General features: G+C 45.0%; 1 long non-coding RNA gene across 2 annotated transcripts; it reads left to right on the top strand.

Annotated features, from left to right (window-relative positions):
* Positions 1–31: 31 nt before the first annotated feature.
* LOC309377023 lies at positions 32–3919 on the top strand. 2 transcript variants are annotated; one of them, XR_014171379.1, is made up of 3 exons: positions 32–291; positions 1632–1701; positions 3706–3919. It is a non-coding gene; the product is annotated as an uncharacterized lncRNA (long non-coding RNA). The 2 variants fall into 2 exon arrangements; XR_014171380.1 differs by lacking the exon at positions 3706–3919 and adding an exon at positions 2185–2215.
* The last annotated feature ends 11979 nt before the right edge of the window (positions 3920–15898 follow it).

Here is a 15898-nt window from a genome sequence, read left to right as displayed (position 1 = left end):
TTCACTTCCTCAGATGTCCTGTGATACCAACCTTTGTGGAATGACTCTAAATGCTTTTGTTGACATTACTCGCATGGTCTCTACTGTTCTGTGTTTATTGTAGGCCTTCCAAAGCTCAGTAAAAATATAATCACAAAGTCCCCATTTCTCCTTTCAGTTGATCCAAAGTCAGCACCAAAACCAGCTCCATCCATCATGAAGCATCTTCTGATCCTGCTGTCTGTTCTGGCACTCATGAGTTGCACAAATGCCAATGATTGTCTGGGTCCAAGTACTTGTCACAACAGCACTGTAAGTATGAAAAACAAAGCCATCATGTCAGATGCTTGGTGAGGACATCCTTGTATCTGGAGAGGTTGGTGCATAGCAAATTATAAAATCCCAAAGTAAAGGAAGGCCAGAGCGCCTCAGAAGGGTGGAGGCTTAGTGACGTCTCCAGTTGGTCTTCTGGAAATTTTGGAGCAGGGAAAGGCAAATGGTGGGGATTTGTGGAGCTCTAGGTGAACTCTGTGACCTCAAAGCAGGAAGCTTTTCTCCATTAAAAAAATCCTGTTATTATAACCATTATTACTAGTATTAGTGCAATCCATGCTCCCTAACCTGGTGTGCTCCAGACGTTTCAAACAGAGTGTCAGCTAACCAGCTGCACGCGTTGCTGCACTCAGCAGAGAAAACAATCCTGGCAGCCAGCCATAAATTCCTTTCTTTATTTCCTTCTGACAAGATTACATTCAGAATAAACAAAGCGATCCATCTCTCATGACGCGTTGCTCTGACTGGTTTCTCTCTTCCCTCTCCCTCAAGACCAGCACAGCCAACGGCTCAGCCCCTTCCATTTTTCCCTGTGACGTGGATCCCCCTCTCTCGGAAGCACCCCTTCCTCCCCAGACTCACTATCATCTTCTCTGTCTTCTGAGGACAAGCCAGTACTAATCAGTGGAGATCGTTTTCTGTATCCTCCCATTCTTTCCTCCCTCGCTGCCTGCATGTCCCTGACACAGAGATACCCTTGGCTGTTGACCAAGCTGGCTGGGGCTATAGTCTGAAACATGCACAATCAACCACTCAGCACCCATGTAAGATTGTGGCTAATCCATATGCAAACCAATTAATTTAATGCGTGTCAATTTCATGCTCATCAATGGTCTACCACATCTTCACTGCAAGCCTACGTCCACCTCCGAGGCCACTCACTGAAAATGGTGGGCTTAGAATCATAGAACCAACTGAGTATTGTCCTTTAATGCAAGACTAAGATGAAAGACAGCCAACTTTTGTTGTATAAATGTCATGAATTTCTCTGCAGAATTTTGCATTGGTTGAAGAGTTGAGAGCCCTTAACCAAAGAGATTACCTTGGTGTCCAAACACCATTCCCAGGATTCAGAGGCATTGGGGGGGGGGTAGACAGAGTGGAATAGCTGTTCAATTGTTTTTTAAAAATGTACCTTAGACACATTCTCAGCAGTTAAGATGCATCTCTTTATGGGGCTCTCTGTTTAGCCCATTTTAGTGTTGGCCAGGCTCTAAAATCCTCCTGGATGTTTAACTGTGTATTAACAAATGTACTTTTTTCTGACTGAGGGTCGAATAAAAGGTTGATGATGATGATGCATCTCTTTCTACTTCTAGCGTGGAAGAATATGTCGTTGTGAGGGGCCATCAGGCTACATAGATTACATGGAGGGAACATACAAAAGAGGTTGGTGTGAACTGGACAGTTTTGGAAGATGGGGTAGAAGGATAGCAATTTGGGGGGTAACCCCCTTGCCTTGGCAGATTTCCTTTATTTTTCTGTGAATAAAAAAGTCCTTCCACAATGAGAAATGAGATCGTCACCATCCTTATGATCTTGATCAGGGGTCACCAAACATCCTTGTTCTGAGGGCACATGAGAGAGTAGGGGAAAGTGTTGTGGGCATGACGCACTCAGCAAGGCCAACGGCACACTCCAACCCATTCTATGGGCTTCAGCAGAATTGTTCTCACGAGCATCATTTTGGCACTGGGAGAGGACACTGGGGCCCAGGCATCCCATTGGCAACTTCCTGGTCGATATGACTGTCTGTTTCTACTGTTCTTTTCATCCGAAGTGCAGGAGACAAGAATTCAGCAAGTGTAGTTTCCTTAGCAAATAAGTATCCATGATGGGAAATTAATGACCTGCTGAATGTCTTTTGCTCAGATATTGTTAGACAGCTTGGAAGATGAGAAGGATTGGATTGGATTGATCTTTATTACGGCCATTGGCCCGTTACACGACAGTTTCCCATACCAACATATTTTACTTAAACCTCCGAATTTAAAATCGCCAAAACTTACAAAAGACAAACAGTAACCGAAGCAAAACAAAAGCAAAAACCACCATCATACATTACAATAAATTTGTAACCTATACATTGCCCTCTGCTCATAAATTAATCAAGGATATCAATGGTGATATCGCCTAAAACATAGATCGTGGTTTAAAACAATGGTGATATCACCTAAAACATAGGTCATGGTTTAAAGGGGTTATCCGAATCACACAGGAGACCGTTTCTCTTCTTTAGGGATAGGAACGCTGATCAGGAATCTGGCAACCATGAGTGATTTTAGGGGGTCATCATCAATTAGTAGACATCTCAGTTTGGCTTCAATCGTATCATCGGCAATTCCCTTAAGATATTGAGCAAGAAACTTGCTCCTGGCCGGTAAGTGAAAAGCACAGTCAAAAATTATGTGATGCAACGATTCCGGTGCCCCACAATTACAATCACATAAGAGCGATATCTGTCCATTGGAGAATCTATTTCTCAGCACGTTCGATGGGAAGGTGTTGAATCTTGCCTTTACAAAGGCATATCTATGAGCTGAGGAAGTTAAGGAATTCAAATAGTTTGGGAGCCTTAAGAGGGGTAATAAACCAAGATTTAGAGGTGAGCAGGTACCATTGCCCAAGATCATTTTCTGCTGCAAGTCCATCTCCTCTAGCTTACAGGTTACTGTTCTTTTAGCTGGGACTATGTCCTGCTCTACTAATTTGGATGGGGAGATTCCCATTGCTGAAGATGAGAAGGCAATCAACAGAGGATTCAGAAGAGGTTTGGAAGAGGGCAATGAGGATGAGTAGAGACCTCAGAGACACACCCTAGAAGGAAAGGTTGTAGCAATGTAAGGTTATATTCAAGGAAGTTCTACTCTGAGCCATTGGAATTAATGGACCTAACTTAGCCATGTTCTTTAATTTCAATGGGCCGACTTGAAGTAGGACTAACATTGTATAATGATTGTTAGCAGCAAACAGTTTAGCAAGCTGGTTATCAGTTCAACTGAGCTTTATTTAAAAGCATATTCACAGAGCGGCTCTTGCACACATCCATCACATATCAAAGATGTTCTAATCTAATCAGACTCCTCCTCCCTATTTCGCTTCCAGCAAGATCCATGCCAGAAACTCTTAAGCCTGCCTCTACGTTTATGACCTTCCTGGAGGTGTGCCCAATGGCAACACCTCAGACTGGGAACGTCAGTTGGCTCTCCATCACTGTCACTAGATAATGCTTCTGGACTCACCCGGCCCCTTGGCAGACTGAAAGGAGCTGGACTAAATGACTTCCAGTCCCTCTCAGCTCTCAAATTCTGTGATTCCTGTTTTTTTCATAAAGACGATCATAGTTGGCCTCTCAGAGGAATGAATCCCCTGCCCTTTTCTTTCTCCTCACAGATGTAGATGCAACTACTATGGCTGAAGAAAACTGAGAGGCAGATTGGGATCAACCCAGATGCTCAGCAGGTTCACCAAATGATCTCAGTGGCATATCTTCATTGTTTGATACCTCCACTCTGCTCCCATAGTCCTTAAGCCCTGAATCCAGATTTCATGGGCAGCCCAGAATTCAGGAAGAATTCAGCAACTGCAAATAAATCTTAGCATTCTAGCCTCTTGTTTGGTCTCTTGAATGTGAACCTACAAGATATCTGTCCAGGAGTGTAACAGAATATTCTGGGTCCAGTATGTGGGTGGGGTCCTCCAACACACTCTCAGAAGAAGGCACAGATCTGCAGAGAATTTGCATTTGCTTCCTGTGATATTCAAAGTTGTATCCTATTTTTCAGGCAAAGCAGCAGATCCTGAACTAAATCCATGATTTAAAAATACTGATGGTATAATACTTAGCCAAAAAAGATTTTCATATTCCCCCAAAAGACCTGAAGCCTTTTTACTAGCTATAGTATGAGATTAGATACCAAAGATGGCATATAATCGTTTCCTCTATGCAGCTGCTGGAGCTAGGATAGTTTGCGCCAGAAATTGGAAAGAAAGAGGTAATCCAGCCAAAGAACAATAATTGTACAAACTGATGGAGTCTGAAAAACTTGCAAATATGACAGCCAAAATAAGGAATTAGGATGAGTGACAAATAAGGGGAGAGTCAAAGAATATCTAAGAAGATATTACACCAAAACTATTCTACAAGTTGGGGTAATACTTTGAGCCACCGTGGAAAAAACTAATAAATATGCAGCAAAACAAGGTATACTTAGAATAAACCACTGAGCCTCTTGGGCTTGCTGGGAGGCCAGCAGTTCAAATCCCCACGATGGATGAACTCCTGTGGTTCTGTCCCAGCTTCTGCCAACCTAGCAGTTTGAAAGCATGCCAGCGCAACTAAATAAATAGGTACTGCTGCGGCGGGAAGGTAAACACTGTTTCTGTGTGCTCTGGTTTCCGTCACGATGTCCCATTGCGCCAGAAGCGGGTTAATCATGCTGGCCACATGACCCATGGCTCCCTTGGCCATAAGTGAGATGAGTGCCGAAACCCCATAGTTGCCCTTGACTGGACTTAACTGTCCAGGGGTCCTTTACCTTTTACCTTTACTTAGAATGTCATGGACTGATGGGTTGGGAAGTTTGCATAGAAATAATGTATGAGGAAAATGTATGATGTGTAAATAGAATTTGGAAAATGCATAAATAAAAAATAAAATAGAAGTATAATATTTGGCAGACAGATTGAGAACAGGTGAAGCTTTTTCCCAGAATTGTATTTCCAGAGAAGGAAAAGCCTATATCCCCAGACCTGGGAGGAAGTCCCATTATCCACAAAGAGACCTACTTCTAACAAGCAGTATGTATACTGTGAGTTCTCATTGAGTGCCCAGTCCTTAGCTCCTGTACAGCAGGAGGCTTGTCTAAGCCTCATTGCAAAGTTGTTACAGTTTGCATTTGTTATTGGGGGGCAGGGATCCTCTTACACCCACCCACACCTATTGCGGAAGATCACTTCTAGGGAGTACCTGATTGCAGGCAAACCCACCCCTGGAAAGATGTGTACTCTACTTCTTGCTGGTAGAAAACAGAAGTCCAATGTGCAGCAATTCAAAGGGCTACACTGTGAGGAAGTGTAAGAAAAGGTGTATTAATGGAGAGGGGTTTTCCTTCATAACTTTGTTTCCAGTGAGGACACAGATAGGCTTTTTAAAGAAAGAACTTGGAAGCTCAAAATCTGAGTACCCTGTTGGCTTGGGCCCAGGACATCAGAACCCACCCACCCACCCTATCTGCCTCTTGGAGGCGCTGTGTCTTTTTCAGGAACACAAGCATTAAAAAAGCCCTTCTGAGCTCACACAGGGTACATTTCCCTCACCACTGCACTGGGTGAGATCTTATGGTCAGAAATACTGAAAGAGAAGGGAGTCCAAGATGGATGTTACTGTAAGTGCCACACTTTTAACATTTGAAAACAAAAGGTATTGTGTTCCCATGACTACCCACAGATGCAAAGCACTGCTTCTGGCCCTTTTCTGAAGCAACACCTTCCATGTCTCAGCTAGCAGGGCCCACTGGGAGATATCCAGCATCCATGCTTTCCCTAGCCTTACCAACCTCTTGCCATTGCTCCCACCTCTTGGCTGAGTGCCAAGCCACAATAGAACAACACAGTACTCTTTCAGCTCTTTGGGCTGATGCAATGTGGTGCCCTACAAATGCTTTGGATAACAGCTCTCAGGATCTCTGGCCATGTGTGTCTCCCTTGTAGCTTCCCCTGCTCCCCTTCTGGCCAGGAGTATGTGATTTCAGGATCAGCCAATGGGCTGTTGGGATTACAGATGTCTCTTCCAGGAGGGCAGAGATGCTTGAGGAAAAAGATTTGCCAGCCTTCATAAGCATTTGGGGAACACAGCCTTTGCTGAGACAGCATCTGCCATAGTAAAGAACAGTAGCTGGGAGCTGTCCAGGGTGTTGAATTGCCTTGCCATAGTTGCCTTTCCTTGTCATTACGAATTCTCCTGTGGATCCCAGAGGAGACCCTGGAGCAACGGAGAAGTCTGCTCAATCTTCAGCATAGCAAATAAGTTAGCACTTCCCCTCAACTTTCCCTTTTCCAGGTTAAAGGTACCCAGCTTTCAACTCTCTCTCATAGAACTTGGTTTCACACACATCCCTTCTTCTAAATGTGGCTGTGTACCAGGGAGAACTACTCCAAAAATAATGTTTTGGGGCTGCTAAAGTTTCCAGCTTCACTGGCATCTCCAGCTATGGGACATCACAGTAGCCCAGTCTGCGTGTTTTAAGGCATGAAATGGGTCAAGAACTTTCCCTTGAATTCCAGAGTGCAGGTCCTGTTGATTCAGCTGGTATCTAATGACCAGGGTATACCACCAACCCTGCTTATTAGTACACTGCCGCAACTCCTTACAGCCAAATAACCTGAGCCAGGAGACCCAAGACTTTGGGCACAACAATGAGATTCAAAAGGAGCAGGAGCTAAAACCCAGACTCTCTGCTTCCTGAGAATCAGGTTATCTGCCATCTCTCCCCAGAGCTTTAAGCTTATCAGATATTAAACATTTAAGGAAGAATTTAAAAAACGAGTGATGTGACAATCAGTGCTCTCCCCCCTTTATTAAATACGTTAAATGAGAACATCAAAGCTACTTAAAGCTTTTCCCATTGTTGTGGCGATTCATCAGTCATTTAATCATTGATCATCTGATCATGAAACAGAAATTTTTAAAAAGACCATTTCGTTATTTGCATTGCACCTGAGTTATATGCAATAATATTAAAGATAGATTTCTCCCTCATAGGATTCTACTTAAATGAGCAGGTACATAGGTGAACATTAAACAGCTCCCGTTGAGGCCCGCTGGAGTTTCTGGGTCAGTCTCAAGGGCAGCCCCACGTAGAGCGAGTTACAATAATCCAGTCTGGAGGTGACTGTCGCATGGATCACAGTGGCTAGGTCAGGGCGAGAGAGATAAGAGGCCAACTGCTTAGCTTGGTGGAGATGAAAAAATGCCGCCTTTGTTATAGCTGTAATCTGTGCCTCCATAGAGAGGGAGGTATCGAAGATTACACCCAAACTCTTAACGGACGGTGCTGGCACTAATTGCACCCCCGCAAGAGATGGGAGATACTAGAACCTTTCTTCTTTTCCTGGAAAAAAGAAAGAAGAGAGGTTAATGCCTAACTTCTGCTGGCCTTTTGGACCCTTCCTACATTGACTTCCCATCCTCTGAAGCCCTTTAGGAATTGCATCGGGAAAGTCAGTCAAGAAGACCATGAAAAGTGTCCTAAGTATTTTTGCAGAGAGTGGGGGTAGATCTGATGCAAATAGGTGGAAGGAGGCACTGCCCCAACAACCTCAATCTGCCCTCAGTCACCCCCCACCAACTGGCTTCTTACAACCATCCCAAGGGATGGCTGTAGTGGATCCAACCTTGGTATACCCATTGAGGCAGATCTCCTACTTAGGCATAACTGTATAATAACCACAACAGGTTATCTCGTGGATTTTATGTGGGAGGGAAAACTTAGTGATTTGGAGACTTGGGCAGAAGTTGAACAAATATGAATTTTTTTTTTAATAGAACAATTTTTTTAAAGAAATGATTGTCAGGAGATAATGTTCTTTCAAGAAACAGTTATTTAATATTTGTTCTAAATCTAACAGAATTTGCAGGCGCCTAATAAGGTAGTTGGGATACGGGTGGCGCTGTGGGTAAAAGCCTCAGCGCCTAGGGCTTGCCGATCGAAAGGTCGGCGGTTTGACTCTCCGCGGCGGGGTGTGCTCCCGTTACTCGGTCCCAGCACCTGCCAACCTAGCAGTTCAAAAGCACCCCCGGGTGCAAGTAGATAAATAGGGACCGCTTACTGGTGGGAAGGTAAATGGCGTTTCCGTGTGCTGTGCTGGTTCGCCAGATGCAGCTTTGTCATGCTGGCCACGTGACCTGGAAGTGTCTCCAGACAGCGCTGGCTCCCGGCCTCTTAAGTGAGATGGGCGCACAACCCTAGAGTCTTTACCTTTACCTAATAAGGTAGTAAACCCACAGCTTATATTCAGGCCTATACTGAGTTCTTGTAACATCAGGTAGATATTACAGGTGAGTATACTAGATGGCAAATCCTTATTTCCAGTTACTTTAGTTCCTCAACTTGTTTGCATATGTGTTACAGCAGAATACTTTGGTTCTTAAACAAGGTGGTACTTTCTATCCGTCACCCAGCCTTTTAACAATCACACTCTTGATGTGCTCCTAGCAGTATAATGGACCCAGAGGATCAGCACACCACTCTTAACTGGATTAGGATTCTTCTCTATCTAGAAGATCACTCCCCTCCTGACTGGAATGAGACCTAAGGAACTGTATCCTTACAGCTCCTACTTCTCTTTGTTGAAACTCAACCCTTCAGTTAGCTCCTGTCTGAATACTCTCATACTGTCCTTCACACTAAGCTCAGAGAATCCTTGCGTGGCGAGTTCCTGCCTCCCCCCTCAGAAATAAAGACAAGAGACACAAGAATTTGAGTTAATTCATACTGTCCTTCACACTAAGTTCAGAGAACCCTTTCTCTAAATTTATTTTCCTCAGAGTGGAAGTTTCTCTTGTTGTTTAGTCGTGTCCGGCTCTTTGTGACCCCATGGACCAGAGCACACCAGGTACGCCTGTCTTCCACTGCCTCTTGCAGTTTGGTCAGACTCATGTTAGTAGCTTCGAGAACACTGTCCAACCATCTCGTCTTCTGTCGTCCCCTTCTCCTTGTGCTCTCAATCTTTCCCAACATCAGGGTCTTTTCCAGGGAGTCGTCTCTTCTCATGAGGTGGCCAAAGTATTGGAGCCTCAGCTTCAGGATCTGTCCTTCCAGTGAGCACTCAGGGCTGACTTCCTTAAGAATGGATAGGTTTGATCTTCTTCTGGGAAGTTTCTTCTGGGAAGTTTCTACCCAGAACCAACTCTCTCTCCCTATCCTAGGGGATTTTCAGCTGATTCCCTGGTGGCCCAGTGGAATGCAGAGTTAACCAGGGCTATCTACTCTCTGGCTCCAAAGCACCCTCTCCGATTGCATGGAGCCCGGACAGCCTCGTGGTTTTCTTTGGAGCTGAGGGTGTTGAAACAATCGCTGAGACGGCTAGAGCGTCGGTGGCAGAAAACTCATTCTGAATCTGACCGGATGCAGGTTAGAGCTCAATGTCGAGCCTACCAAGTGGTGATAGCTACAGCGAAGACTTTCTTCACCGCCTCTATTGCATCTGCAGAAAATAGTAGCAGGAGACTCTTTCAAGTGGTCCACAATTTAGCGGGACCACCTTTACCACCGGGGCCTTGTAAAGACCCCAAGATCTCCTGCAACGATTTTGCAAAGTTTTTTGCAGATAAAATCACTCATATTCGGAAGGAGCTAGACACCCCCGTGGGAGCAGGGCTGAAGAGTGCTAGAGCCCTGTCTGGTCAAGTTGCATGGAATCAATTTCAATCCGTTACCTCCGAGGATGTGGACAGGCTGCTTGGACGCATGAAACCAACCACCTGTCTCCTTGATCCTTGCCCATCCTGGCTAATAAAAGCAAGCCGGGAAGGGCTAAGCGATGGGCTCTGGGGGGTGATGAATGCTTCCCTCTGCGAGGGAACATTCCCAGATCCACTGAAAGTGGCTATCATTAAACCGCTTCTTAAAAAACCATCTTTAGACCTGGCCCAGTCTCAAATCTTCCATTCTTGGGCAAGGTGATTGAGCGAGTGGTTGCTGAATAACTCCAGGCACGCCTGGAGGATGCGGACCATTTGGATCCCTTCCAATCGGGATTCAGGCCTCATCATGGGACTGAAACTGCCTTGGTTGCGCTGGTTGATGACCTCCGGCGAGCTAGGGACAAAGATGAGAGCTGTTTCCTAGTTCTGCTGGATCTCTCAGCGGCCTTTGATACAATTGACCATAACATCCTTCTGGACCATCTAGAGGGGCTGGGAGCTGGGGGCACTGTTATACAGTGGTTTTGCTCCTTCCTCCTGGGCCGTGTTCAGAAAGTGGTGGTGGGGGTGAGTGTTCAGACCCCTGAACCCTCACTTTTACCCCTGTTACCTCACTCAGGACCAAGGAATCCTCCACACCTGCCTGCCTCCTGTTTCCCCAAAACAGTACTTCTTTCTTGTCAGGATTCAACCTCAATCTGTTAGCTGCCATCCATCCTCCAACCGCCTCCACACACTCACACAGGACCTTCATCACCTTCACTGGTTCTGATTTGAAAGAGAGGTAGAGCTGGGTATCATCCACATATTGATGAGAACCCACCCCAAACCCCTTGATGATCTCTCCCAGCGGCTGCATGTAGATGTTGAAAAGCATGTGGGAGAGGACAGAACCCTGAGGCACCACACAAGTGAGAGCCTTTCCTCCTAGGGCGTGTTTCTGAGGTCTCTGCTCATCCTCATTGCCCTCCTCCAAAACCCTTCCAGGTCCTCTACTGATTGCCTTCTCATCTTCCTAGAACAACATTCATGCTCTCTAATATCTGAGCAAAAGACATCTAGCAGGTCATTAACGTCCCATCATGGATACTTCCTTGCTAGGGAAGCTACTGGTGTGGGCTGATCAGCACACTGACACATGCAATGGACCAAGCCTGGTTTATTATATCTGTACCACTGAGCCTAGGACTTTCGGATCAGAAGGTCAGCGGTTCGAATCCCTGCAATGAGGTGAGCTCCCGTTGCTCGGTCCCAGCTCCTGCCAACCTAGCATTTTGAAAGCACGTCAAAGTGCAAGTAGATAAATAGGTACTGCTCCAGTGGGAAGGTAAATGGCATTTCCGTGCGCTGCTCTGGTATCACCAGAAGCGGCTTAGTCCCGCTGACCACATGACCCGAAAACTGTCTGTGGACAAACGGCCAGTAAACTCAGCCAATAAAGCGAGATGAGTGCCGCAACCCCAGAGTCATTCGCAACTGGACTTAACTGTCAAGGGTCTTTTACCTTAACATCCACATCACAATGTTGCCCTGAGTAGGACTTGGGCTGAGATTACTCAGTACACCTATTCCTCCAGTATCTTGGCTTGAGGACGTGACCCTACCCTCATCTCCAGACTCCGGATATGACTTTCTCCCCCAGTTCCTAGCCCACTCTCTATTTGCTGCATGCTAGCCCACTTGATATCCTTCCGTCTTATGCCATATTCTTGAAAAGAAGATGCAGAGATGAACAAGCAGCTGGGCTTGGAGAGATGTGGTGGAAATAGTCCCCTCACCCCAGAACTGAAAGATTCTTTGGAGCAGTTTTAGGAGGCTCCAATCCCATATCCGCTTGCCAGGATCAGGGATTGAGCCCCATGGGAATCAGCAGGGCTTGCTTCTGTAACACTTATTGTGGCATCAACCCACTTCTGTCCCTATATGCTTGATGTGTCCACCTCTGAGACACCAAGCAGTGCATCTGTGATGCCAACTGAAAAGTCCCAGAGCCTGCTTTTCATTCTGGGGCCCTTTTAAATGTGCCAGTGTTAGACGGATGGGATTCCATGACTGAGAAGCAGATCCCTGTCTGTTTTAGATGTTTCATTTGCCCCAAGGGCTGGTGTATTGCAGATAATAGACCAGACATGCAGACAGAAAATGCAATCATTGGGGGGGGGGGGGACACAGATTCTCTGGAGCACACAGACGTGGTCTGTCTCCTGATAAGGACAGAAAAGTCTTCATTATGGACTTGGCCCTTAAAATTAGTTTTAATTTGTTGAAAGCTGCTGTGAGTTGCTAGGGCAACCCAGTTAGATGGGTGGCATATAAATTTATTTTTATTTTTATTTTTATTTTTATTAGTCAGGCTTGTGGAATTCTCTCCCTCCCCTAATGGCACCAAGAAGCAGGGAGGAACAAGAAAGTTCTTACTTCTGATTTTATTCAGTCATCACAGTGAAAAACAAGGAAATGCGGTCATTCCTCAATGGTGGCGTTGCTCACACTGATCTCCTCCCTCTTCCCCTCTAGCAACAACAACTGCTTCTACGGCATCTGTCTGCGGACAACTATCTCTGTGCCCTTTGTTCTTGCACCCTTAACAAACCCCGTGTTTTGGGAGAAGGGGGGTCAGTTATGCTGTCCAGTGATGTGTTGGCTAGCTGCTCTGCCTCCCCTCCTCCTCCTCTTAACACCACATAACTCTGCTGTCCGCCTCTCTCTGAGCTGTTATCTTCCTCAATGCCCTGCTGTAATTCAAGACTGCCTTCCTCCTCTCTAGAAGCTACAGGCGAAGAGTGGGGAGACCTCCACCATTCCTTCTCCTCTTCAGTCCAGTCCCTGACATCATCAGCAGCATTACAGTAAACATATTTCTTGGTTGTAAGCGTAGCCTGAATGGATAGCCCCTGAAACACATCCTGCAGTCCTGAGCATAGCTACACACAGCAGAATCTGCACCCTCATTGAGTTCGATGGGTAAGTGGATAAGATTGCAAATTATGTTTGACCTCTGGCATGGATACACTGTCAGACATATGACTTAAGAGGCATAGTCATTTCCTGGACATGCTGAAACAATGAAGGGAATAAGATCTTTTTATATATAGTAAAAATTTAAGACCGTCATTGCCGTTGGAAGATTTGTAGTGCTGCATCACAATCCTGGATTTGAAACAATGGAGGGACTTATGTATTATATATCTTAATTTAAGAGGACATCTCCTTATTTACTATTCTGTCTTTGGCTTGCAATGATGCTTTGATGCAGTGCAACATGATAATTAGGTATCTGTTTGATCAATCAATACTACCTTTATTTCAGGGCTCAGACAAGGGCTTCCATTCTAAGGAACTTCTTGCAAACAGTAGTAGAACAATGGGAACTTTTGAACCATCTATCCTTGCAAAAATGGTATAAGAACATTAGGAACATTGCAGCCTTAGAAAAGATTGCCCACAGGCTGTTACTTCCTGCAGAGTAAAGGACAGCCACAGTCCTTTAACACTATATACTGGGACTTTATTTTACATCCTGGGAGAATGGACTAGATGGGCCATTGGTCCAATCCAGCAGGCTCTTCTTGTGTTCTGATGTTGTTATTAGGGCAAGGACCCCACTGATACCCTGTACCCAAATGCCCCCAGAAAGATGGAGTCAGCCCTGGGGCTTCCCATGCTGGACATTTGATTGGTGACCATGAGGATGCTGGACTGGCTGAGCCTTTGGCCTGATCCTGCAGGGCTCTTCTTACATCTCCCCAGGGAGAGCATTCCACAACAGGGGAGCCACTACAGAAAATGTATCTTGAGCATATGATAAAATGTTTAGGGAGCTCCAACAATGAAGGAAAACAAATACAATTATTCAGTCAGTATTGGGAGGGTAGATTGTTATAAAACTAACCTTGTCGCCTGATGTAACACAACTCTAATCTGTTTTATACAATGCCAATGTGACAGATTTATTTATTTAAGAGTAGAGACCAAATTGCAGTGGCTGAGATGCCTTCAGAATCCCAAGCCTAACTCTGGGTTTTAAACCTATCTTTATTGCTTTTCTTCCAAAGGCTCATCCGCTTGGACTACTGCAACGCGCTCTACGTGGGGCTACCTTTGAAGGTGACCCAGAAACTGCAATTAATCCAGGATGCAGCAGCTAGACTGGTGACTGGTAGAAATTGGTAGACTGGTAGAAATTCCCGATGCAATTCCTAAAGGGCTTCAGATGATATTGATATTTATGTTGATGATGACAACTAGGGTAACCCTCAGTGCAGATGTTTCTCCTTGGCACCTCAAGAAGGATTACAGAATCCCATACAGTTCCAACTTTCTCCTTCCACTGGATCCCCACCATTTCATACATCACCCATGCATCTGAGGCTCTCCATTCTTATTGAGTACACAAACTCTAATTTTGGGTTGTGGGTGTAAGTTGTTTCTTACACACACACACACACACACACACACACACACACACACACACAGAGTCACCCGCCCCAGCCCCTGCTTTTATCAATTGGCTCTTCCAGGAATGGCTTTTGCACCTGCTTTGGAAATGGATGGGCATGGCCAGTGCTGCACAACCTGGACCCACATATCACAGTGGTGGTAGAATGAGGGCCTCACTGAGAGCTGTTTAATGTTCACCTATGTACCTGCTCATTTATGTACAATCCTATGTGTGGAAAATCTATCTTTAATATTATTGCATATAACTCATATTTTCATATTTTCTCTTCTTCCTCAAGTGTTTAATCCCTAATAACCTTAAAGCCCTGGGGAGGATAGAGAAGGGAAACAAGATAATGCTAAGTCACAATTAAACCAGAAAGTGAAACAATATTATTTGAAGTTTGCATTCTGGGGGTGAGCAGGGACTTGGACAAGAGGAATAAAAGACTCACCAGTTCCCCTCTAAAATCCAGATTCGTGCTGCATCATAGTTGCTAAGGTTGTGTGTTTCTTCTGTAGTATAAATGCTGTTGCTTCACACTTCCACTTGCCTCACCACTTGTACCCACTAAAACCCAGAGTTAGGCTTGGGATTCTGAAGGCATCTCAGCCACTGCAATTTGGTCTCTACTCTTAAATAAATAAATCTGTCACATTGGCATTGTATAAAACAGATTAGAGTTGTGTTACGTCAGGCGACAAGGTTAGTTTTATAACAATCTACCCTCCCAATACTGACTGAATAATTGTATTTGTTTTCCTTCATTGTTGGAGCTCCCTAAACATTTTATCATATGCTCAAGATACATTTTCTGTAGTGGCTCCCCTGTTGTGGAATGCTCTCCCTGGGGAGATGTAAGAAGAGCCCTGCAGGATCAGGCCAAAGGCTCAGCCAGTCCAGCATCCTCATGGTCACCAATCAAATGTCCAGCATGGGAAGCCCCAGGGCTGACTCCATCTTTCTGGGGGCATTTGGGTACAGGGTATCTGTGGGGTCCTTGCCCTAATAACAACATCAGAACACAAGAAGAGCCTGCTGGATTGGACCAATGGCCCATCTAGTCCATTCTCCCAGGATGTAAAATAAAGTCCCAGTATATAGTGTTAAAGGACTGTGGCTGTCCTTTACTCTGCAGGAAGTAACAGCCTGTGGGCAATCTTTTCTAAGGCTGCAATGTTCCTAATGTTCTTATACCATTTTTGCAAGGATAGATGGTTCAAAAGTTCCCATTGTTCTACTACTGTTTGCAAGAAGTTCCTTAGAATGGAAGCCCTTGTCTGAGCCCTGAAATAAAGGTAGTATTGATTGATCAAACAGATACCTAATTATCATGTTGCACTGCATCAAAGCATCATTGCAAGCCAAAGACAGAATAGTAAATAAGGAGATGTCCTCTTAAATTAAGATATATATTACATAAGTCCCTCCATTGTTTCAAATCCAGGATTGTGATGCAGCACTACAAATCTTCCAATGGCAATGACGGTTTTAAAGAAAATGACTGGGGAGCTGTGGCAAATTGGGCATGACCTGTGCACAGAAATTATCAATTTATCGAAGTGTGTGGGACCCAGAGCAGAATGAATTGGAGAAACAGTCAAGGAAGAGAGTCGAGGAAATTCACTCAGCCTGGGCAATGAGCTCTGTGTTCAACATGCCAGCATGAACTGCCTAATTGTCTTTCTGAAAGGCACTTGGCTTTAGTCCAGAAGTAG

Source organism: Podarcis melisellensis, assembly GCF_964234715.1.
Source record: "Podarcis melisellensis genome assembly, chromosome: 8".
NCBI classification, from domain to species: domain Eukaryota; kingdom Metazoa; phylum Chordata; class Lepidosauria; order Squamata; family Lacertidae; genus Podarcis; species Podarcis melisellensis.
Note: the sequence above shows the minus strand (reverse complement) of the source record. Positions and strands in the feature narration are given on the sequence as shown.